The following is a 26,144-nucleotide window of genomic DNA, read 5'->3' as shown; positions in this document are numbered from 1 at the left end:
AAATTTTAATCAACGTGATTTATATTAAATATAGATATGTATAACCGTCAATGTTTTTAAAAGCATCAATTCGAGTCTACTTTTTTAAATACAATACAAAAAATATATAAGTTAACTGTTTTTTTTTAATTTACTTATAGATTATGAATAAATTATATTTTGCATAAACTAAAAATATTTATATTTTTATTGAATATACACTAGAAATTCTGCATATCCTGACTTTTTAATACTATATAACTGCTTATGTGAAAAATGTTAAATTTGCTAAAATATAAAATCCATAATATTCGAGACAAATATTCCCATGAATCGGAACATTAAGAATCCAGAGAATTATTTCCCGGTTTAAATCAGGACAGAAACTCTACTTGTATGTACTATCTGTTGATTTTAAAACAAAAACAATAAAAAAAAATATTTTCTTTAAAATATAAAGTACCCAGAACTGGGACGAGGGCACCCCGACAAAACCGCGCAGGACAATCCCGCGCCGACCGTCATAGCCGCGCAAAGTCAAAACAAAATTAATTTTATAACATGGTTTTTATTTATTAATAATTACAAATATATATAGAATAAGGGAGGCGTCTCGCTACCGCTCACGCCGACTTTCACTGTAGAACCAAACAACCTAACCTTTTTTTAATGATATTGTATTGATTTATTTTCATTTCGGTATATTTTGTAACTGTCTAGCATCATTCAATCTATGACTAACTGTTCAAAAAGCGAATTACTAGTAATAGAGCTGTCCACAAAACAAAATAATTAGAATTAAAAAAATCATTTTCTTTCATTTTATTCAATTTTATAATTTTGATTTGCGCGGCAATGTCGGCGCGGCTTTATCGTCGCGGCAATGTCGAGGTTGTATTGCGCGGGATTGTCCGGCGCGGCTTTGTCGGGTCCCCGGGACGAGTCGGAACAAAAACCCTAATTTACACTACTTGCATGTACTATCTGTTGATTTTTAAACATAATAATAAAAATTAATTAAATTAATATTATTTTTTAATATACAAATAAACACACGCCCAAGTGTATTCCGGGGCAAAAAACTGAATTTCGTAGCTATAAAAGGACAATGCGTTATGTTGCTTAAGAACAAAATATTTCTTAGATATTAAATCAGTGAATCCTATCTAAGAGATTTTAAAATAAGCATACTTAAATATCCATATTGCTACTCCTATTGAAATCTAATTGTAATGATCTACATTTTAATGTGCAGCAATGTTTCATATAAATCTCATTCAAATACTTATTAAATAACATGATAATATCATTTATAATAACTTCCCTTTTGAGACAATTTTTCAATCCATAATATAATTTATGAAAACAGGATAACATTTAATATTTAGAACACTATTCTATTTTTTTCAAACAATAATCCATTCCTTTATACTTCATTTTAATTTTTCCCTGTTACACTAAAATGTAAGAAGTGTTTTTCTCATCACCTTTATCTACGATTTCTTGCTAATAACAAATGTTTGGTTTTGTTGTTTTCTGTCCAGCAATAATGCTTTGATTTATTTTTAATTTTACATGGATAAACGAATCTCTAATTTAGGGTTAATGCGTGATGAAAAAATATATACAACACCAAACGAATCACACATGTATAAAACACAGCATCACGTTGTAATTTCTTTGCATTAATAGGAAAAAATAGCTTTTCACGTGGAGAATTCTCATGCGTTCAATGTGAAAAAGCGACCCGCCCTGTGAAAAGATGTAAATCTCTCTATTGTGCATCCGACGAGAGTACATGACGTCTCCGTAATGAGAGTACAAAACAGGCAATTTCACTTGTGTTCGAATGCGATTAGCAGACACTTCCCAACAATGATGAATTTTAATATAAAAATGCCACACGAGGCCGGCTCAAAAGGCAATCCATCCAAGAGAGAGTATGCATGCCTTTTGACACTGAATGAAAACTGTGATTACACGCATGGACTTTAATTTGATCGGTTGTACTTTTGTTGAACTCAACTTGCCTTGTGGAAAGTGCATATCTTTAAATTTTGTAAAAGCCTTTTATTTGTAAAAAAATAAAGAACATCATTTTAATGCGAATTCCAGAGTAAAGAGATATGATTCATTAAGCTTGGAATGAAATCGTGTGATACCTTGCTTAAAAATATATATGAACTCAGTCATTTATCCCTTTAGCGCGCAAAGGGCGAAAACGGTCGATATATCGACCGACGACATAACGGTCTATAATTCAATACCTATTCATAATAAAATCTTCCTTAGCATCACAATATGTCATCGAGGAAGCTCTTTCGTTGATATATCGACCATATGAAATTAAGTTGTTGCTATAGGCCAAAACACGATAAAATCAAAAACCAAAATAAAACATTACAAAACTCTAAAAGAATTATTTTTTAACAATATTTCTTTATATGTGTATATGTAATATATTTCAAACAATAAATTATATTTGTGTGCCAATATTTGATCGTTCATTATATAATAAACATATTTTTAAAATATCACCCTAAGTGGTCAAAGGTCGATATATCAACCAAAAAAATTTTCGAAATTTCCAAAAAAAAAATTGTTTTTTTTAATTTTTTTTATTAAAATTACTTTTTATGTATAATAAAAGTTCTAAAAAGTAATTTTTTAACCCTTAATTCCAAAATAATTAATTTGCGCGCTAAAGGGTTATACAAGTGCTAATAATGTTTTATTCGATTTTTTTGTTATTTCTAATGAATAATATTATTGATCCTGAACTTTGCTCAATCAACAATTCGAAGATCATAGCTCAATTAGAATTTTAACTTATAAACTTTCAATTTGTATTCAACTCCTACGGTTTAGATACAAAAACCTGCTTTAAAATATCTATAAATTAAAATTATTGCACAGAGAAAAATTTTAAATGCACTATAATATAATTGTTATTAAAATTTTTATCATATAACATCAGGTAAATATTAGTAGTTTAAATTATCTGTGAGGTTTATTTTTAACCCATGAAATATGCATATAATTTATTTATAATATTTAATTCAATTAGACAAAGGTATTATTGTAATTCTAAATATTTATGACCTGCTTGAACATTGTTGTATTTTATAAAAACAATCTAATAATAAGTCGCTTATTATTGTATTGAGAGAGCCAAGTTCAAATCATATATGGACCTTTATGTTTTTTAATTTGTATCGTAGCTGCGAATTAGTGATTATTACATTATTATAACTCCAATTGATCATCACAAATTAGATTTGCCTAAATATTCCTAATCTCACAGATGAATATCGTAATAATTAATTAAATAAAACTATATTGTACTAATTTTACAAGCAATATACTACTATTAACATCAAATAAGCATAGTTTAATATTTATTGGACAGTCCCCAATGTGTTAAAATTATCTATCACAAATGGTGTGATATCACATTGATAACATCGTCTTATATTTGTTCAATCAATCGACAAACGGCAATCGATAATCACCAATTGAATCATCGACGACTACAATGAATACTCTCGAATCAGCGATATGTTTTAAATATAAGCATTAGACTATGGCGCATTGAATATAATTATTTTGATAGTCTCACTTATTTTTAAACAACAAATTGTAGCTATTTAATAGCTACATTATAATTCACAAACGCGTTACACACATTCTACAAAACAACCAAAAAATTCAAAACAAGTTTTTAAACGCTTATATCTTTGAAGCAGTTCTTGGTGTTATTGTTTTTAAAATACAAACACAAAGTTTAAATTTTGGAACAAAAATAGCATATATATAATATGATCTCATGAACTGTTTAAATTAAGAGAAAGCTTATTTCGTGTACTTATTATGTCAAAGTATGTTTTTATTCTTCCTGTAGTTCATACGTATGTTTTTTTTTCTTATTTAAACTAACTGAAAAATCAGTTTAGAATTCATCCTAATGACTATTTTAAACAAATGAAAAGAAATAGCAACTTATCGCTAAAGGAAGACCTAACAATGGAAAAGAGATCTTGAGACTAAATAATTGCAACGGAGCACCTATTAGTACATTTTTCATGGGACCCATGAGTACCGAAAAAAATGTTTGCTTGGAAAATATGCGCAATAAACAATCCCATCTGACAGTTTCACTTTTTTTGTGAGTGTATCTAAGAAGCGATACAATTGACCTTTCAAGATCCTCATCTGCAATTTGCCAGAGCTGTCTTGAATCAGCAATATAAAAGATGTGATGTAAAAAAGCGTCCATTGGACGCATCATCAGATCATCTCAATAACACATCACGACAGATCACAGCAGACGATTATTCAACTCGACACTCCAGCGAAACTCTCCGACTTGATTCAAACACCGAGTGTTGACATTCTGAACTGATACAAAACCCAAAAGATATAAGCATATAAACAAATGTTTTTTTACTACACTGCATAATAATATAATCTACTTGGCCCTTGATCATGCAACGTGCGGGTAACAATGCGACCCGCATAATTATAATACAAATATATTATATTATAATAATTCCGGAAACTTGGGCTTTAACTATTATGCTAATCATGAGGTCACTTTTAATCTGACACACTTTAACTATCTTCTAACGATCAGGAAACATCTTACCGACAAATTAGTCCTAATTAGAAAACCACACATGTGCGTAACGTAATTGTCTAAGCACTTACCCAGATGCAATCACTTAACAATTTGCTAAACGAACTCGTACACCTGTAACTGTCCAATTGTATAAGCATATCGCTCTTGGAACACACGACCAGTTCTGACACAAACAAACGTACATACGTGTGAGTATATGCATTCACACTGTTCTTAGTTAAAGTGCTATTAGAAAGCTGCAGATGCAGCTGCAGAAGGAAACGCGTTAACTTTTTTTCTCAGCATTGTAGGAAGTGTCTGAGATTATTCTTTTAGAAGATGTTATAGCAATCGAATTGTTGCGCATGCTGCTTTTTTCTAGGAAAGAAAACGCATCGCGGAAAGACTGTTGAAAACAATTATGAACGAACGTGACGGATCGGTAGGTCAAGCGACCTGGTTACGGCCGCAAAAGGTTAATATTTCGTAAAGAAAAAAAAATATTGGGCGTTAGAATAAAAAACAATAATAATTGATTTACGATTGATTTGTAAGCACGATAAGAATTGCTAAATTTAGAAGAAGAGTAAAGGCGCCAACATGTTATTTTTTTAAGATACTTATACATATTTAAATTAATACATTAGGCTACTTTTAACTGCACCCTATTACTGTAAATTAGTATATTTAAAATCTAGCATAATACATGTGGCAATAATAATGAAAAAGTAAATATTGATACATACTTTATTTATGTGATAATCTGTAGAGTAAAATTTAGGGGAATATGCAGATGAGGCAAATTTCCAATCTATGCTATGTTTACAACATCGGAAATTTATGGTTAATTTTTCTATGCATGTTTTTTATTTTCCTATAATATTATTCCTAGAAATAGTTTCACCTAGTTAAGGAAACGATCGACGAATTACTACCCCATTATACCACTATCATTTTTTTAGGTGCATACTTGATTTCAAAGCATGTTTATGATCCTATTTTCTGTCTAATCTTTGTCGTGATATTTTCTGGTTATCACTCAATAGATATTTTATTCTAGTTTGTATATTTGATAAATTTATTACTTATCCTGACTGTGTATATCATTATTAATAATATTTAGAAATTAATAACTACTGAATTTGCTTTATAAATAAATAAATATAATATATAGTAAGCACAAATGCGGATTCGCTGTCTTTATAAAAAAATGAATCAATTTATAATATGGATGTTAATATGATATGGAACAAAATTTATAAGAATTTAGTAGATTGTAAAATAAAAAGTCAATATAAATTTAAAAAGGAATATCGTTACAACCCAAAACCGTGGTTTAATGATGATGTAAAAAAATGCTATAAAAAAAGAGATGAGTCATACAACATTTTTCAAATAATAAAAACAGAACAAATAGAATATAAAGTCTTTAATGAAAAATGGAAAACATACACACAATGTAGAAATATGGCAGTCAAAGTATTAAGAATGGCTAAAAAGAAATGATAGATGAAATACAAAATGATCCAAATAAGATGTGGAAATCAATAAAACAATTAATTAATCCAACTCAGAAAAACGACATAATAAAAATGGAAATTAATGGAAATATATATCAAGATCCTTATATAATGGCAGAAAAATGAATACATATTACATTGAGAGCATAGAAGAAATTGTAAATTCAATACCTAGGCTTAGTAATTTAGTACAATATAATAATAAAGCAATAATTGTAAAATTTATTAAATTTAAATCAGCATCATTAGATGAAATTCATAACATATTATGTAAATTTAAAAAAGGAACTAGTACTGATTAACTAGATATAAATATAATGAAAGAAACTTGGGAAATAATAGGAACTAAATTAAATTATTTAATAAATAAAGCACTCTCCTTAGGAGAAATGCCTGAAAATTTAAAGATTGCTACTATTATACCTATACCTAAAATAAAAAATAGTAAAAAAGTTGAAGAAATGAGACCAATCAACATGCTACCGTGTATAGAAAAAATAATAGAAGAAGTAGTAATCAAACAATTAAAGGAATTTATTACTTCTCAAAACATAATATGTGAACAACAATCGGGATTCAGAGAAAAGCATTCCACTGAAACTGCATTACAAGTAGTGATAAATGATTGGCTGTTGGCTAAGGATACAAACAAAATCATTGAAGCAGTTTTCTTGGATTTCAAGAGAGCCTTCGAAACAATAGACAGAAAAATAATGTTAAAGAAATTGGAGAGTATAGGTATAAGTGATATAGTTTTAAGATGGTTTAATAATTACTTATATAAAAGAAAATAAAAAGTTAAAATAAATAATGTATATTCTGAAGAGAAATTAGTGTCTTATGGAGTACCACAAGGGTCTAAATTGGGACCATTGTTATTTGTTTTGTATATTAATGATATAGTTAATAACGTAAAAAAATGTAAAATTCATCTATTTGCGGATGACACATTAATGTATTGCATAGGTGAGAACATTAAAGAAATTGTAAATAATTTAAATAATGAATTAAGTATATTAGAAATATGGTTAAAGAATAATGTACTTCAACTAAATGAGAATAAAACTAAATGTATGTTTATTAATTATAAAAATGTGTTAGATAATAGTACCAAAATAGTAATAAATAACTCTAGTATAGAAATAGTGGATAGTATAAAATATTTAGGAGTAATTGTTGATACAAAATTAAATTTTAAAGAACATTGTAAATATTAAAAAAAAAAAGTAGAAAAATAGGTTTATTATCTAGAATAAGAAATATATTAAGTATAAATACAAAAAAAAAATATTTACAATAGTATAATATTGCCCCATTTTAATTATTGTGCAACAATATTAAATATGTTGAATAAATTAGATAACAAATGTTGCAAAAATTACAAAATATGGCAATGAGAGTAATCTTAAATAAAAATAGATTAACTACTTGTAAAAGTATGATTGATAGATTAGAATGATTGAATGTTCAAGAAATATTGAGTATGAATGTTTTAGTATTTATATATAATATAAGTTAGAAAATAATATGTTACCAAAATATTTTAATAAGTATTTAATAAGAAATAAAGATGTACATAAATATAATACTAGAAATAAAGAAAATTTAAAGATAATTAAGTATAAGAAAACGAGTACGGCTAGGGGAATTATGTACGGAGGTTTTGATTTATATAATAGTCTTCCAAGAGAAATCCGAAACAGCAAAAATATAACGGGTTTCATAAATGGAATAAAAAAACACCTTCGTACATATAGAAATAAATTATAATATTAAGTCTTATTATTGTATATTTTTATTTTCTGTTGTGTATTTTTTATATATTTTTTATAAATGTTTATATACTTAGATTTGTTTGATGTAAAGATTAGCTATTAAGCTAAATAAATTAATAAATAATAAAATAATAATAAAAAAATAACTTCATATGAAATATTTTTTAACACTTTAATTTATGTATGTATATTAGAAACGTCTTATATGAATAGCTAAAATATTTCATTCTAAAGTCTGTCAAACATAAATTCTACACTACAAGTCGATCTAAAGACGCAAACTGCAAATTTACGTCCGCAAGGCATCCAAAGCGAAAACTCGACCCCCGACAGGGTCTGACCCCGTCACGTATTCAAACGCATGGTTAATGTCCCTGCTCTGCCGTTAAAGATAAATCGCCTATGCTCTCCGTGATTAATATTACACATTTCCTGCACTTCCGCGGAATAGTCCAGGAAACGTGTTCCAAGTCATCGGACGACCTCCCGCCGTCGCGTCGTGTGTTTGCATTTAGATCCTCTCGTCGTGATCATCGACGCGTGAATCTCACTTAGACCACTACCACTCAATCACTTATCGCCGCTCTCGAAAACTAGGAAGTTTCGTCATCGAGGTGCCAAAAATCATGCTGTGGGTGGGAAATTTGCGTGTTCGCGTGCTCTTAGCCGATACATGGTGTGTAATTGCGGCTTTACGATGTGCTGAAACACTTCGTGATTGTGCGCCGATTTGTAAACTATCAGAGTACTATACTACCAAAGTTGAGTGTGTTTATATATATAAAGAAAATGGCTTGCTCATGGTGGCATACAATCAATGGCGTGAATCGATTTAAATCGCAGCGTTCAGTAATCTGATAATATAGGGAGTTTAATTTTAGAGCATTAAATTGCTCAATTTGCTAGTCAAAAGTTTGAGGACTGTTTGATAACGCTTTTAGATCAGTATACACAGCCATTTCGAGGAAATTAAGTTAGAATTAGGGCGAATCGTGCTAGCTTTTATCTAAAATTATGAGCCAATCGTTAAATGCGTCCATAAAACTAAATATAGATTAATATTTTTGAAGTGCATTTTAGATTTCAGCTGAAGCTGGTTATTAAGTCACGTATTTTTTTTTAATATAAGGCACTGCTGTTCACTACTTAATGAAAAACCTCCATATGGCTCATGATCGAATTTTTGCCAGGCGAAAAGTGAAGTAAGACGGGTTTTCTTCGGCGATTTGCAAACCTGCCGCCGCATCTGAAAGGTCGTCCTCACTTTCTCGTCTGTCCGATGGCACCTGGTGCAAAAGCAGGTCTTCTCAAACGTTCGTTTGTCGGATTCGAGCTGTAAATTGTTAGCTTACACCACATGAATTACGGCCTTGGCAGGGGACGACACATGCGTTCATAATAAATATTTTATAATTAATTTTATTGCGCTACGTCTAACATTGTATATGCGAATAATTGTGCAGAATGCATTATATATTATAAATATGCGTTTGTTAGTTCCGTATGCCGAGCGATAAGGTTGCGAATCGTTAATTTCACTATAAACATTGCTTATTATTTTAATCGCATACGCTAGCATATATAACTGTCTTAAATCTTATTAAGTCATGTTTATAATAAGCATAGTGAATTTATTACTATCTTAAATACATTTCAAAGGCAGCCACAGAAATCATAAATATAACTTAGTAATAATAATAATAATTAAAGCGACATAATCAAATATGCGTCAACGCAAAAAAGAGCTTAATAACCAAAACTCAAATCAACCTAATATGATGAGCAAAAGGAACATGTGTCTAAAAATATTACCTTAATAAAATTCACATAGTTTAAAAAAGGAATAACTCTGACTAGAACATGAAAGCAAAACTCAATATAAAATTGTATTGTTCATTTAAAGATAATAAAATAATCTAAGGATAGTCAACTCATAATGAAATAGGCGAAACTCTTGAGAGAAAAATGTATTGCTTATCATCATAAGATGATAGGACAAATTATAGATACATTGATATTTAATATAAAACACAAAAATGCCACGTGTCACAAAATTCTGAATTTTAAAATAAGTACGAATGATAACTTAATCTAAAATAATCATAATATAGTCAACTCAAACTAGAACAAAAAGCCAAAACTCGAGATAAAATTGTATTGTTCATCATCATACATTTGTATTGACTATGTAATAAAAAAGGACTTGTTTCTCAAAAATCACTTCTGCAAAGTTCACATAGAAGAAATATTTCTATATATCAATATCAATACATCGATAAATTCTATACAAATAAAACAAAAAGTGTCACAAAAATCCCTTTTACAAAATTCATATATTTTTTAAAAAAAGTACGATTGATAACATAATATAAAATAATCAAAGGATACTCAACTCAAACTAGAATTTAAGAATCAAAACTCAAAAGAAAATTGTATTGTTCATCACCATAAGATGATAAGGCTTACTATAGATATATTTGTATAGGAGTCTCAAAAACCACCCTTGAAAATTTATATAGTTTAAAAACTAAATATAATCAAAGAATAGTCAACTAAAACTAGAACATAATAACCAAAACTCAAGAGAAATTTGATTTGTTACTTATATATTTATGTAATACCGCATGAGTAAGAAATAAATCATTCTGCGGTTACAATTTTATACATTAAAATTATAAATTTAATATGTATACATTTAGAAAAATATAATAACTACACTTAAAATATTTATTATTAAATTTTAAAAGGTCAAATAAGAAAAATGAAAAGCATGTTAAAGGAAATCAAAAATTACAATTATGTAGTAGTATAATATTATATATGTATTATTTATTGACTTAGTTTTATTTTATTATAGTTGCATGAATTAATTTAAAAATAATTTTTAATTTTCGATTTTGGAACATTAAAGTTTTTAAATTCAATATATTTTAAAGAATCTGTGCCAAACTTCATAGATACTGCTTGAGAGATGTGTAAATTATCAGCAGTTATAATTTCATAATTATGAAGCTTTATCCTTTATTTTTTTTTTAAATTTACTATTTATAATCGATTTTTCCTCTAGAATCTTTTTAATTACCATTATCAGTTCATATTTTAAATTAAATATTTGTATTGACTATGTGTCTCAAAAATCACCTTACAAAATGCACATTGCTTAAGAGAAGTCTAAGTGTTATCATAAACTGAAAACAATTAAAGGATAGTCAACTCAAACTTTAATATAATAGCAAAAGCTCTAAAAAAGATTATAATATTAAGCATCATGAAATGATAAGACAAACTATAGATACCTTTTTTTTAAACAAAACGCGTTTTTCAAAAACCACCTTTACAAAATTCATATTTTATAAAAGAAGTACGAATTATAACATTATCTAAAATAATAAGAATATGATTTACTCAAACTCTAATTTAATAACCGAAACTCGAGAGAAGATAGTGCAAAAATTTATGCATTGGTTTTTACTGTGTAATTCAAAAAGAACATATATCTCAAAAAATCTACTCTACAAAGTATACATAATTTAAAATCAGTACAAAAAACTGTATTTTTTATCACCATAAAATAAGGCTAACTATAGATACATATATGATTATGTAATACAAAAAGGACATGTGTTTCAAAAATCACCCAACAAAATTCCCATACTTAAAAAGCAGTCCGAATGTTAAAACTACCTTAAAGTAATCAACTAAAACTATAATATAATAGGCAAAAATATGAGAAAAATTGTAGCTATAGATATGTATTTTCTATGTAAAACAAAAAGGACATGTGCTTGAAAAATCATCTTTGCAAAATTATCATTATCTAAAATAATCAAAGGTCAGGCAACATGAACTAGAATTTAATAGTCAAAACTTAAAATGTAACTGTATTGCTTATCAACATAAGATGATAAGATAAAAAATCAAGTTGTCCATAAGTCTTATCGTTTTTTAAGGCGCGGCTTAAATGAGTTAAAAATTAAAAAGTGTAATAATTTTACTTAATTTTTAATTTTTCTACAATTATTCTCCACATTTTAATCGATTTTATTATATCTGATAAAAAAATATAAATATTTTTGGAAGCAATAAAATTTAAAAGAAAATTGTATTACTTATCATCATATAATGCCAAACAAACAATAGATACATTTGCACTGACAATGTAATACAAAAATATGTCTTAAAAATCACTTCTACAATGTAACCACAATTTACAATAATCAAAAGACATGAAATTCAAACTAGAATCTAATTGTTAGAGTTTAGAAGAAAATTGTATTATTAATCACCATAGGATGATAGGGCAAACTTTAGATACATTTGTATTGACTATAGAATATAAAAGAGACATGTGTTACACAAAAAATCACCTCTACAAAGTTCACATATTTTAAAAGAAATACAGAATTTCTTCTCCAACTCATAATACACTTTCGATTCCGCCTTAAGATGGAACAATAGAAAGTGCAGATGTAAAATTATAACGTCTGCGTAAAAATTCTTAATGAACAATACGAGAGAAAATGCTATGAAAGGTCACGGCGTGTATGGCGTGCTTTATTTATATACAATATGAGAGGTTAAAGTAAAACGTAATTGTTTTCGCCAACCGTATAATTTGGACCCACGTATATATTTTTCTAGTAAAATAAAAATATTTTTGGGTCATAAATTTACTATAATATTTTTCAATCAATCATAAAATTAAATAGATCAGCACATTAATTAATGATTTTTTTATAAAATATTAAATTAGTTAATAAATATTAAAGATTAGATTTATTACTTAAAATTATAATAAATTAAACTTTTAATGGGTAATAAATAAAGAAAGCTTTCGATTAATTTATACAATTTTTATATATATAATATAATACACACCGTTGATTTTTCAATACATACAATACTTGTGTTTATAATAATACATTAAAATGTTTCATATTTTTATTAAATAACTTAAATAAAACTGTTAAAACATAATTAAGTTACTCTAAAAGTAACCTGCGTTCATAAATACTACTTTCTATGCTAATCTTAATATTAATACCTAATGCCTTTCCTTTTTCTGATTCATGCAAAAATATTATCTAAAACTCTTCTCTCTTCAGACTTTCGATTTTCTTTCCTTCGTTTTCTTCAACATATGTTAAAAATTATGTATGTTTATAAAAAAATACTATTAAATTATGTATTCGCATATTAAATATTTTGAAAGTTGAATTTGCAAATCAACACATGCACCAAGAAATCGATTTGAAGCGGATCCTTGAATCGCCATATTTATATTTCATGTATTTTTTTGTCATGTTTTTACCATAAAACACTCCTAGATCGAATGTGTTTTTACTCTTTTTTGCTTCATATCATCGTACGTCCTTGAACATTTGTATGCTACACGTATGCAGAAATTCTTCAAATACACATCGAGTCTTCTTTTCGATAGTAAGTACTGCGCGTCTACGACTTCCTGATGACGTGAGAACTATAGAATTCCAACATGGCGTTTGAAATATGAAATGCATCCCGGATTGCGTAAATCGTGCGTATCTCGAGCGATAACAAAGTTTGTCTTTAACGGCACTCATTAACGACTTGGGAGGGGAATTTTGTGGCAAAAGTTGAACAACAGGCACGGCCTTTCCCCATTGTTATGGAATACTTCAAGGCTTTCCGAACGCATGATGTATGCGTATCGCTTCGATAATGAACGAATCGCGTTTTTGGAAACCGAAAGGTCAATCAGAAGAATTTCCATAAAAATACAAGGCGTATCACTGCCATAACGAATATTTTCAAATGATGCAATAGGAGTGCGACAATAAGGTAATTTATCTACCTTGCTATTTTAATTTATAATATAATATTAATAAATACTTTATACACGCACTCTTGACTCATCTTCAATAAATAAAAATAAACGTTTCTTCTTCATCAAAGCGGTTATAAGATATATCTTCACATTGTATCAGACAATGTACTGGTTCACCTCGACTTCCTCGGCGCCCTGCGCCAGGTTTTTCTTCTTCTTCGGCGTTTTTCTTCTTCTTATTTTTTCGTATTCGCTCAATGTGTATATAGCCGAGGAATCTGTTCGCAAATGAAGTTAATTTCGAAAGGCAGGTTGGTGATTTTATATAAAAAAGATGGAAAAAAAATACAGCCTGACCGGTTATTACACTTTGAGAAACGCCCTCGTGTACGTCCTTGGCGTTGAAACGTACGATGCGATTTTTACCCTTAATTATACTGTACCGGTATGATAAATTTAATGAAAAAACTGCTTAATGCAATTATACTGTCGATCAATTTCTAAATTTGTTTATTAATAATGAATATAGTCATAAATAATCAATGATAAGCATGTTATTCTTGGAGCTTACTTGCGTGCAGTATAAATTATCTCTAAATAGCACAAATATTTTATTATTTTTTACAAAGTTTTGCGACTATTTTTATGGTGAAATATATTTCAGGAATCTATTTTATACCACATCATACAAAAAAATTTGCTGAAACTATCTATAAAAAAATGAAGCAATAAAGACTGAAATATTATTGTCTATAAAATCTACTATACTGTGTATCTATTGATATTATTTACTGTACTTAAATGTCAATTTCTAATTTTAGCTCTATCGTCTAATATGTAATGGATTTTGTAAGATTTTCATTATTATAACTACAAGCTATTTCATATAACTTATTTTAATATTATTAATAATTTTATACATATAAAATTACATATAAAAATATTTATATTACTATCATATTTCACTACAGTGGATAAATTATTTGAATAATAATATTATATTTACTTTCACAGTTGTTTTATTTTTCCCTAATTTCTCTTTCATATTTCTTATACAAGTTTTGCAACCCAAGAAATTTATGCTTTACGGATTATTAGCTAAAAATAATTCATAGCTCACTTTTATATATATATATATTTTTTAGTAATTCATACTTTATTTTCCTTTAATCAATATAATTATTTAGAGTAGAAAAATAAATCATTAACTTTCTAAAAATCATAACATATAAATATTATTTTATTAAAGTACTAAAAAATATATTTTTTTCATGAAAAGAGAGAGGAACTGAAAACACAGAATTGTTTTAGAATAAATTTTATCTAAAATGCAATGTCAAAATTTATGGATGCAGATGATTAAAAACCATATGTTACATTTGTTTCCAATTAAAAATATGGTTAATATACTTCGATTTACAGTTTAAACAAAAATTATTACAGGTGTCTTTTGTATAAAAAAATGTGGCGACCACACATATAGGCACATTTAAAAGGGTGATTGTCGATTGATTGACCAAAAACGTTCATTCATTAACAATGAGACAAGCATCATGACACAGGAGGGATTTCTTTTGACCACACACAACACGGGTCGTTAAGAAAATCCCTTTTGTGACAAAACGGTATGGACGCAATCAATCACCACAATGCAAACCCTTTCCGAAGAATTCGAAAGTCTGGAGCCAAGCAAAAAACTTGCTTTCGGAAACACAACATCATGATTTTTCGAATTCTAAGAAGCTACTGCAGCGACTGGCTAGGAGATCGATGCACAATTATGATTGGCCAGCTAGCGTACATCCCGCTAAAGGATATAAGCCCGGACTCCAACGAGGAGAGGGCAGACGGACCAAGGCAGACGGTCCGAGATAAGAGACGGCTGAGGCACGAGACAAGAGACGTCACCAGACAGCAGAGCCAGCGACGCAGACGACCAGAGAGCCAAGATCTACCAGCAGCCATCCGGAGGAACCAGCCACGCGCCCTCACCGACTGACCTGAAGATCACACCTGACTCACACAGAGCCCTGAGACATAATCACCTGCACACCTTCATCGCGAAAAACCTCACGCCGTAATCGTCCATAGTCAAAATTGTAATTATAACTTAATAAACAATCTAATATGATTCACCGAAGAGTATCATTGCCCACTACGCCCCTTAAAAATATACTGTAACGCAGGAAACTTTAAGATAAGATCATAAACTGCGGATTTAGACGTCCGCGAGGAAATTGGCGCACACGTGTATCTCATTTAAGAACATCCACAAATATTATATAGTTTTAATTTATAATAAAAATTACTCTTAAATACTGAAATCTGTTAAATATATTTCAATTATAATTTTTCAATACTTTTATTTAGGGCACATTTAACATTAATCAATCATCACGATATTTAACCGAGAGATTAGGAAAATCTAGGAAAACCTTATTTTTTTTTTAAAAACTATTTTTAATTAATTTAAATTATAACTAATCATACTTTTTTAGGACATTTTTAAAATATTAACAAAACGATTATATAAGCATATTACTGTTTTTTCCATCACGTTGATGCTTACAAATTAAAAAATTGTCTCTATAGAGTAACTCTCAAGGAGCCTCAATTGTTTCTCAACTAAAATGTTCTATTCAAAATTGCATACAAGACAACATATTAGTGTCTCATCTTACAATTTTTGCTAGGTAAAATTTTTTTACGCATTCTTCAAATTTTTTTGATCCAATTCAATTTAACAATTTCCACTTAATCAATAGTAGCTTTTGTTCTAATTTAAGAAAAATCAACAATATTTGTCAACTTGAAATCACTGTAAATCTTCGCTTTATCAATTTCATCAACATTTAGTATACACAGGATATACGTGTATATTTGTACACGTATATCCGCTTTTGTCGGCAACACCACAATAATAAGTCACGAGTCCGACAAATTTAGCAATCAAAAGCGCCCAAAGAAATATTTTTAAAGTAAGCATTCACCAAAAAGCCACAGGAGCATTGCCAATGAAAAATGCCTTTTGCTGAAATTATATGTCAAGATTCATCAATGATGAATCAGAAGATATCATTTATTGTTAGATTCGAGATTGCTCCGAACTGTCTAATCATATAGAATTGAATTCTAAAGCAACTGATGTATGATAAGTATAAAATAAATTAACTAACACAAGGCGAGTTTAAAAGTAGCCCAACGATACTTTTCTGTATCAATCTTGATCATCGCACCATAAAAAGTATGCTAATTTTCACAATGCATGGCATGGCGCGTGCGCATTTTCAGTTTGAATAGCACAAAACACACTCAGGTATCTATAATAATAATAACCTGAGGTGATTTATCGCGAAATGGGAATAACGACCGCCGTGAATCGCGATCGTTAGACATATAGTATGGCAATAATCGTATGGGCGAGCGCGACAAAAAAGCACCGAGACCGAGACACAATGGGTTGATTGACCGATAGGCGAGTCATCTGCCGTTTTTGGGTCACGTTCGTGATTCGCAAACACCTGACACACATTTTCTTCTTCTTGTGACGTCTGCGGTTTTTGATTTCGTCGGTTCCGGTGCGACGGAAATTTGGTACATGGTCTCCGGAGGCAGACCGCTTGGCATCCGGCGCTGCCGAGATCAGATTTAATCTTCTTTGAGATCATCTGATGCGATTCGATATTTGGATTGAACCCTAATTTAGCCAAAAATCATATAAAAATATACTATATAACTAATTTACGCTAGATTTTCATACGAACGTTAAAAAAATAAATAGTGCTAAAATAACAATATAGTATATTTTTACCAATTAATTTATAAGAATAAGTTTAATCTTTATTTTAAACTAGAGCATAAATAAATGATTTATTCTCAATGTCTTTTACAACAAATTGACAATATAATATCATAAAAGCGAAAGTAATGAAGCCATTGTAAATATATAGAATAACCTAACGAAGTGTTTACGCCTTTAAGGCTTCATAAAATAATAATAAATACATACATATAAATGACTTATGCAAGTGTCTTATTTAATTATATATTTTTTTGTAAAACCAATGGTTATACTGTAATCTTGTCAAATGAATGCTTTGGCTATTGCCAAAAAGAGCTTTGAAGATTTTAGCAATTCCTGTGTGCTAATCATAAAAAATAATTGTAAATGTATTATTTGTAGATTATGGTAATTCTTTTAGAAATAAAATGCTCCTCTAAAATTTAGTATTTTTGAGACAACGATAACATGTATTAGTTATTATCAAAGTTAAAATCTTTAAAAATTAAAGATAATTTGTTTATGTCACTATACTTTATCACATAATATTAATTTATTTTCTATAGCATCTAGCTTTAAAGGTTTTTTTTAAATAACTAATAATTCTTGATTTACTTTTGCTTTCACAAAATATTTCAAAATTATTTTTAATCGCATTTTCATTAAAAAATATTAAAAATTTAGTATAAACAAAATGGTTTGAAAATTTACAATATTCACTATAAATCTATCGGGATCATCCGTAATCGTTGCGTTAAAATAAGTTGCAAAAGAACAGCTAAAAGAGTCGTAAAACGAGTTTTTACGTCAGCGTTCTAAGCGAATTGTTTTGTTTTTAATTAGATTTATTGATATTTTAAAACAAGTGCACCAAAATCGTTAAACCATATTTAAAAAACTATTTATGAAATAATTATTTTAACTATTTATAAAATAATTAAATTAATATCATAATAAATTGCTTTAGACATAACTAAAATTAAACTTTATTCGTATTGAAGAAAATAAAAATTCAAGGCTAGTCATAAATACTATCCACATCTGCACAATATTAACTCGGAATAATGATATATTTTCTACAATTTCGGCAATTACAACGTGTTCTTTTTTTGTTATTCTGTTTTTAGGCTATTTTTGCTAAACTAAAATAGCACAATCAAGCTATAAACATTGCAACAAAATATCGGCAAAAATGACTACCTGCGTTGCTAAAATAAACAAAGATTTAATAAATAATACACAATTGTTTTTTTTAAGATTGGTTGGTTTCTAGTGTTTTTATACAATAAAAAAAAATTAAATAGTGCATTACAAATATGAATGCAAGACAAATATAAAATAATGCTTGGTATAATAGGGTTTGAAGCTTAAAATCAGTATTAAGTTGTGATTTAATTATGTAATAATTAAAATAAAAATTCTATAAAAATTTGATCATAATAAATTACTTAAGACATATTAAAATTAAATATTATTCTTATTGATTTGGAATAAATTAAAAATTCAATACAAGTCATAGAGAAAGTCCACAAATGAACAATATTAACTCGGAAATATGATATAATATCTGAAATTTCCGCAATTACAATGTTATTTTTTAGTTAAAATTAACACAGAGATAAGAAGATAAATTTTGGTAAAATAGAATAGCACAATTGAGCTATAAATATTGCAACGGAAGATTCGCAAAAAAAATGACTACATGCGTTGTTAAAATTATTTTTTAAAGTTGGTTTCTGGTGCTTTAATAAATTAAAATATTTAAATATTTCAATAAAAACATAAAGGAATACTTTATGAATTGTAAGACAAATATAAAATAATACTAAAATAATATAAAAATAAAGTTTCATTTTAATTATGTAATATATAAAATAAAAATGATTAAGAAACACTACCATAATAAATTATTTCATATATACTAAATAATAAACATTATTCGTATTGCCCTAAAAGGGATTTAAAATTCAATACTAATCATAAAGAAAGTCCACAGATACACAATATTAACTCGGAAATATAATTTAATTTTGAAATTTCGGCAATTAAAAAGTATTTTGTTTTTAAGCTATTTTCAGTTAGAAATAACACAAAAATAAGAAGATAAATTTTGCTAAACTAAGAGCACATTAGGGCTGTAAATATTTTAATGGTACATAAGTTAAAAAAAATCCTACATTTTAATAAAACGCAATTATGTTCTTAAAGTCCGCTGGTTTCTGATGTTTTTATAAATTAGAAATTTTAAAATGTTTTACTACAAATATGAACGAATACTTTACGAACTGTTTAACAAATATTTGATAATGAATAGTTGAAAAACGGAAAAAATATATACAGATTAAAGTTTTTAGTTCGAACCTAAATATTTTTAAAGGCAAAGATTCACGTCATCTGATTAAAATTAAAAAAAAATTTACTGCAGTAATTGAAAAAAGCCTGTGTATTCCATCTGAATATGAAATTACATATTTACCATTTTTGCACGCTCAAAGTTATTTTACTTTTCTGTATAGAACCACGAGGCTAACGAACTTATCGGAAAAAAATGAATTTCAATGCACTTGAAGATTCGATAGGTGAACTATTGAAATGTATAGTTTTTTTTTAATATATTTAAATCCACTTAAAATGATGAACAGCTCTCAGATTTTTTTTATTGATTTTTACACATATTTATTTACTAATTAATACCTGTTGTGAGATTATTTTTTACTCTATACTAGAATATTTACAGTATTAAATAATCATTTTTATATTGTATTTTTTTTTTAATTAAACATTATAGTTTCGCAATAAATAAAATGTGGAGAACGTTCAATATTTCCCAACACTTCAAAACATCATTTATGCTCTGAGATGAACAACCCACACACTTAATATCGAATGGATACAAATCGAACAATATTCAAACACTCAGCATAAACATACCTCATTTCAATGCAGCATTACTAAGCAATTTTAAACTCAACCCCTCGAATGCCTTAATGGTATCGCCGTAAAACTTTATTAGATATTTTTTATATAAAAAAAACTAATGATTGATATGCACCATTGCATGCCTTTCTCGATTAAGGTCATTCAGAGTGACAGTTCACTTTTTTCTTTTTTTTTAAAGAAAAACATTTATTGATTTCGGGGGTTCGTTTTTAGAATTACTCTCACTGGCATTTCGGTCTCACGGCCTCATTTGCATACACGCATATGAGCGAGGAGGTCCGAAGGAGGTCACCGGAGCGTTTACTTGCGCTGCGGGCTAAGCTGGACCAAGGCTGCTGCTGGTCGATCTCTCGATCGATTCCAAATAGAGAATAGTGCCGGGGCGTGTTCCGGAGGTGTGATTACAATATTTCGTCTTAATTGCCGGATGCCGTAATTAGAGGCCGGCGCGAGTGTCGCATTATGATTTTTTCTCGACTAGAGTTCTCCAATGAAGCGTTCTGAGTCCACGTTTGACAACACTTACTCACACCTATTTATTATAATTTATTTAAATAACAATAACTATCAATTTAAACTATGGAAACTCCCAAATTAATAAGAAAATATTTTTTTGGTATCAATCTGTAGTAAAACAATAATATAATTTAAATACATTTAAGCCAATTTTTAACAAATTGTGTTAAAGCTACATTTAATATACATATATTAAATTAATATACTGATAGTTTAGCTCATTATTTATATTTATTTGAAACAGTTAACAAACTTAATTGATACTCTATAAAAAATTGATGATCAAAATTATAATAATATTTAAAAATATATGATATTCACTGACATGTGATGTATTATAAGTGGTCATTACACCTCTACTTTTTTAGATTATATCCTATATATTTAATTATTATTTTAATAATTTTTTCCCAATTTATTTTGCTAGGATCACCCACGATTGCTTTTTAAAAGCAATATACAAACCGCGTATTTTAGAAGACATCCATTTAATAGCTAAAAATCACTTGCAAAAGAGACCTGAACAAAGTAAAGCCGAATGGTCGGTGCCAAATACAAAGAAATGCGTTACATATCTCCGTCACAAGTACAGAACCCTCACGTTCCATAAATTAAATAATTAATTCTTAAACTGCCGTTACATCTAACAAATTTTTGTTATTAGACAGTAACAAATAGTATTTCCAATCGCAAATTATTAATATTGACTAGAATCTATTTTGTTCAAATTTTTCTCATCTAGTTTCTAGTGATAAAAAATTAAAATATACGTATTCTAAGCTACCGCCACTTCGCTTCCGACTTGGAATAAGTAGCAGAATCCACATAAATGACCATTAAAGGCACGAGAAAATATTAGATTTTACTTAAAGCGTCCGATCAGGTCCAGCTAAGTAATCACCCAAATACCAATGGGTTCAACTCGATCTTTGATACGATTTGAGAGAAAGACAAGAACATGCATTAGTGCAGAACTAATACAGACATATTTTAAACTGATTTATTAATATTAAAACTTCATAATGCAAGGTTCCGCAGACACCAGAAAATTGGTTGAGTGAAACGGCAAAGCCTGTGAGCTTAGGCGTCATGAAATTTGCACAGATTATTAGGTCCATTAATATTTGATCAACGAAACTAATTTCAGCATGCGATCCTTTACACTTGATTCCTAAGTATTCCACAGATATTCTAAACGACTTGAGAAACTACGACAAGAATAAAAAATAATTTTAAAAAATGTATGCACCTCTCGTTATTTTTAATAATTTATTTAGTAATGACTAAAAAAATATTTACAATTAGAAAATGTGTCTTCTCATTTAATATATTCCCCAAGGAAGTTTTATACGATTTATACTGTGATTTTAACCACACCAATTTATAAAAAAACAGTTTGTTTAAAAGTCACTAAAATTTTAAGAAATATAATATTTTAATTGAATTAAAAAGATAACTAATTAATCATTTTTTATTATATCATATGACACCTGTTCACATATATTTAAATTCTTATCTCGTTTGATTAATTTGTTAACTTGAGCTCATGTACCATTTTAATTGCACAAAGTTGAATGTCATTAGTTTTTTATTAGTAAAAAATTATGTCATTTTTTTAGTGTGTGTTCTAAATTAATTTAAATGCTAAAACATCCTTGAAAAATCATATGCCACTCGTCGAAGAAGACAACTTTCATTATATATGATGAGAATAAATTACTACCAAACATTTTAAAAAGATCATAATATATTACAATTTCTTAGCTAATTATACTAAAACATTTCCAAAAACAGGATGTAATATGAATTACTTAACCATGCCGGATTGACAACTATAATGCTATTGAATTCTAGTGATTCAGAAATGTGTTACAATATCACGAAACTTCAATGGTCATATCCTATATGTCATAATTAAGCTTTGATTTAAAATATCAACTTAACTGCTCCAGTTTTGCCAGTATAGAAAGTTACTATTGTATATATACATATAATATATATAACAAAAAAGCACAATAAAAATAAGTACCGCAGATAACATCTATCACAATTACATCGGTTCAAAAAACCTATGTAACACTACACTAAGTACCTAAGGGCGTTTAATTCTTCTGTACCATCTGTGCGTTATCTGATTCCGATCGGATCGGATTTTTCTCCCTATGATTAGCGCATAAATCAAAAACACTCGTCGATCCCTCGAGCGGATGTAATGAGCTAATTGTCGGAGGTCCGAAAAGGGAAAAAATGGAAAGTAAACCTCTACGGTGCACGAGATCCCATCGGACAGGTTTTGGTAATACCCGGGAGAAAGGTATTTACGAATCCGAGTTCCGAAGTCACGACTTTATCTCTCTCGATTATCCGCAATCGGAATTTTCACTAACCGTCGGCCTCTCTCGATCTCGAAATTAATTATCGTCTGTACGTAATGCAATATTATAGGTACCGGGTTTGATTTATAATGACAAAATCGTTTTATTTGATTTGGACAGCCGCGATGGGGATTGTAATAAAAATAATGTATAAAAAAATTATTATACATTTTTCGTATTTTTGTATGACTGTAATATGCTTATGAATTACTCACGTTTTGCTGACGTTTGCTTGGTATATGTATAAAGGTCAAACACTCACCTGAAACAAAAAAATAACAATCTGTGTAAATAAAACATTAAACTAAAGATGTAATTTGTTGGTAAATAGCAATCTTACAAAATCAAGGCTAGTGGCTAGTTATAAAATTGTTAAATCGATAACATAATAAATAAGATGAATAAAATATTCAATTGTTTATAATAAATATAATTATTTAAATTAAATACAATTGTTTATAATTAATAAAATTATTCATTTGAATATAGTTTGTGATTCATCATATTTATTTATACAATTGTTTTTTTTATTCAATATAAGAACTTAAAATCAAGATTTTTGTTATGTTAAATACATAATATAGTTACGTTTAATTTTTAAAAAAGGACCAGACCAACAATATACTTATTAAAGATGAATGAAATTGAAAACATAAGGTAAAAATTATTATTTTATAAGATAATAGATACTCTCACGCTAATAAACGTATAAATTCGTTTAAAAAACGATGAATGCGATGACTCAGCGAGCGTGCTCAATCACCCAAATATATATAAATAGGCTTTAATAGCTTTATAAATTTATTTTGAAATAATAATAATATTTTTAGGCTATTGATTTTGATTTATAATTAGGCAAAAAAAAATCCCAATCAATTAATTTTTTATATTGAATTTATTTATTTCAAATAGTATCAACAATATATTGCTAAAAAAAATCATTTTTTTACCAATATATTGTTGATACTATTTATATTATATCAGAAATTTTGTTTAAGCTCTCTTAAACCATATTTCATTAACCTTCATCCGTCCCTCAAATCGACTGTACACTAAAGTCCCTCGGGTCTTTTTCGACCCAGGTAGAAATTTTTGACTTAAAAGAAACAAAATGCAAATTAATTAAATTCATTTTATTAGTAACGGTAATATTGACTGTTTACGAATAATAAAGAGCGATTTATGGGTTAATTATTTGTTTATTACATTTATTACATACATTATAGGAAAGTGCCTTACAAATAAATCTTTTACAATATTTACATTCTAATGCATGTTTATTGTCCGATTTTGGGCAAATGTGACATCTACCTTTTTTTTGAACACGTATCCTTGCTGTTGGTACTTCTAAAGGAGATGTAGTTGTGCATTTTTGTTCTAATATAAATTGTTGTCTTTTATCAATAATTTGCCCACGGTTTCAATGAAAATTCTCCTTTGATAATTTTTTTTTATATTCCAATCTGGATAAACTCATGTAAATATAATAAATGCATTTGATATAGATATATCTAATATATTGGCAAAAAAAGTAATTGGTCGTCTATTTGTTTTTCTTCGAGTACTGTAACTGGCTATTTTTGCTTAAGGTATCAACTCCTCCTTTCGTTGCATTATAATCTAATATAATGTTTGGTTTATTTTCAGAACCACCTGACAATTCCTTCCTTATGTGAAGAGTGCTCTGAAGAACAACACATTTCTTTTTTTTAGGAATGTATGACACTAAAGATGTATTCTTTGTAAATGCAAATTTTGAAGTAAAAATTGATTTGCCTTTTACTTCGAGCAATACGGGTGGAATTGACGTTTTATTTTTTTGAATAGTGCCAATCATAGTATTTTTTTTTATAAGTAACATTTGACCTTGTTCATAAGAAGTGAAAAAGTTGTCAACTGTTACATTTCTCCCATCAAGTTGTTGACACAAATCTAAAACCGCTCGCCTTCCTTGATTCCTTTCAGGTGCTTCACCAGCTACTTTTCCAGTGTATATATCTATATTCCAAACATAACTATTTTTGCTAGCACCCAAAATTTAATCCCATATTTAGCCGGCTTTTTTGGCATGTATTGTCGAAACGGAATTGTATGAAATCAATTGCTCATCGATTAATACATTTTCGCCCAGATTATAAAGGTATGGTAGTATTTCAACCCATTTATTCTAAAGTTCTCGAATTGGGGCTAATTTGTCAGTATTTCTTCTAGCAGCTCGTGTACTACGATCATCAAATCGAATGACTCGATATAATTTTGAATCGTTTTAGTGACATAGTAGCCCTGAATATATGTCGACCCTTTGTTTCGTGCCATAAATTTTCCAAATCCTCATTATTCAATTTATATATACGAGCTAACAACAAAAGTCCAAAATATGCATCCAATTTGATAATATCAATATTTTGCAATCCTCTTTATACACGATTTCCTTCCAAAATGGTATTTTGAATAATAATAGTTTTTATAGAATTTGTAAACAATAATTGAAATGCAGAGTTCTGTTGATATGCGAGAAACAGCATACCTTGTGATTCCAGGGGTAGTTCTAATCATGTTTGATGATGATTGACGGCTATGTTGAAGGCTTTGATCGCCATTTAATACCTTTATCTTTAGAAAGATATGATGTAGATCCAGGAGGTACATCATCTATGTCACTATCAGAAGTTTCAGTCAATTCTTCAATATGATCTGACGTCTCTGAGCAGGTATCATTTCCCGATGAAAATTCAAGTAAATTATCTTCTATTATAATCACTTCAAAAGAGTATTTCTTAGAAGGTGATAAACAATAAACATCTGTTTGCGCCGGGAATTCCAATAATTTGACC

The 26,144-nt window shown here is 28.5% G+C and overlaps 1 protein-coding gene and 1 long non-coding RNA gene across 3 annotated transcripts in view; both read right to left on the bottom strand.

Annotated features, from left to right (window-relative positions):
- The window catches only part of LOC148238244 (uncharacterized), a 77,780-nt gene that overhangs the window by 32,732 nt on the left and 18,904 nt on the right, over window positions 1-26,144 (bottom strand). The window lies entirely within an intron of this gene.
- LOC148238245 (uncharacterized) lies at window positions 1,316-5,221 on the bottom strand. Its single transcript, XR_015812762.1, has 4 exons — window positions 4,176-5,221; window positions 3,680-4,124; window positions 2,695-3,593; window positions 1,316-2,178 (listed from the first exon to the last, which is right to left on the bottom strand). It is a non-coding gene; the product is annotated as an uncharacterized LOC148238245 (long non-coding RNA).

This window comes from Plectrocnemia conspersa, unplaced genomic scaffold (genome assembly GCF_051122295.1).
Source record: "Plectrocnemia conspersa isolate PC_06_02 unplaced genomic scaffold, ASM5112229v1 ptg000002l, whole genome shotgun sequence".
Classification (NCBI taxonomy): domain Eukaryota; kingdom Metazoa; phylum Arthropoda; class Insecta; order Trichoptera; family Polycentropodidae; genus Plectrocnemia; species Plectrocnemia conspersa.
The sequence above is the reverse complement of the archived record's forward strand: the minus strand, read 5'-3'. Positions and strand labels throughout refer to the sequence as shown.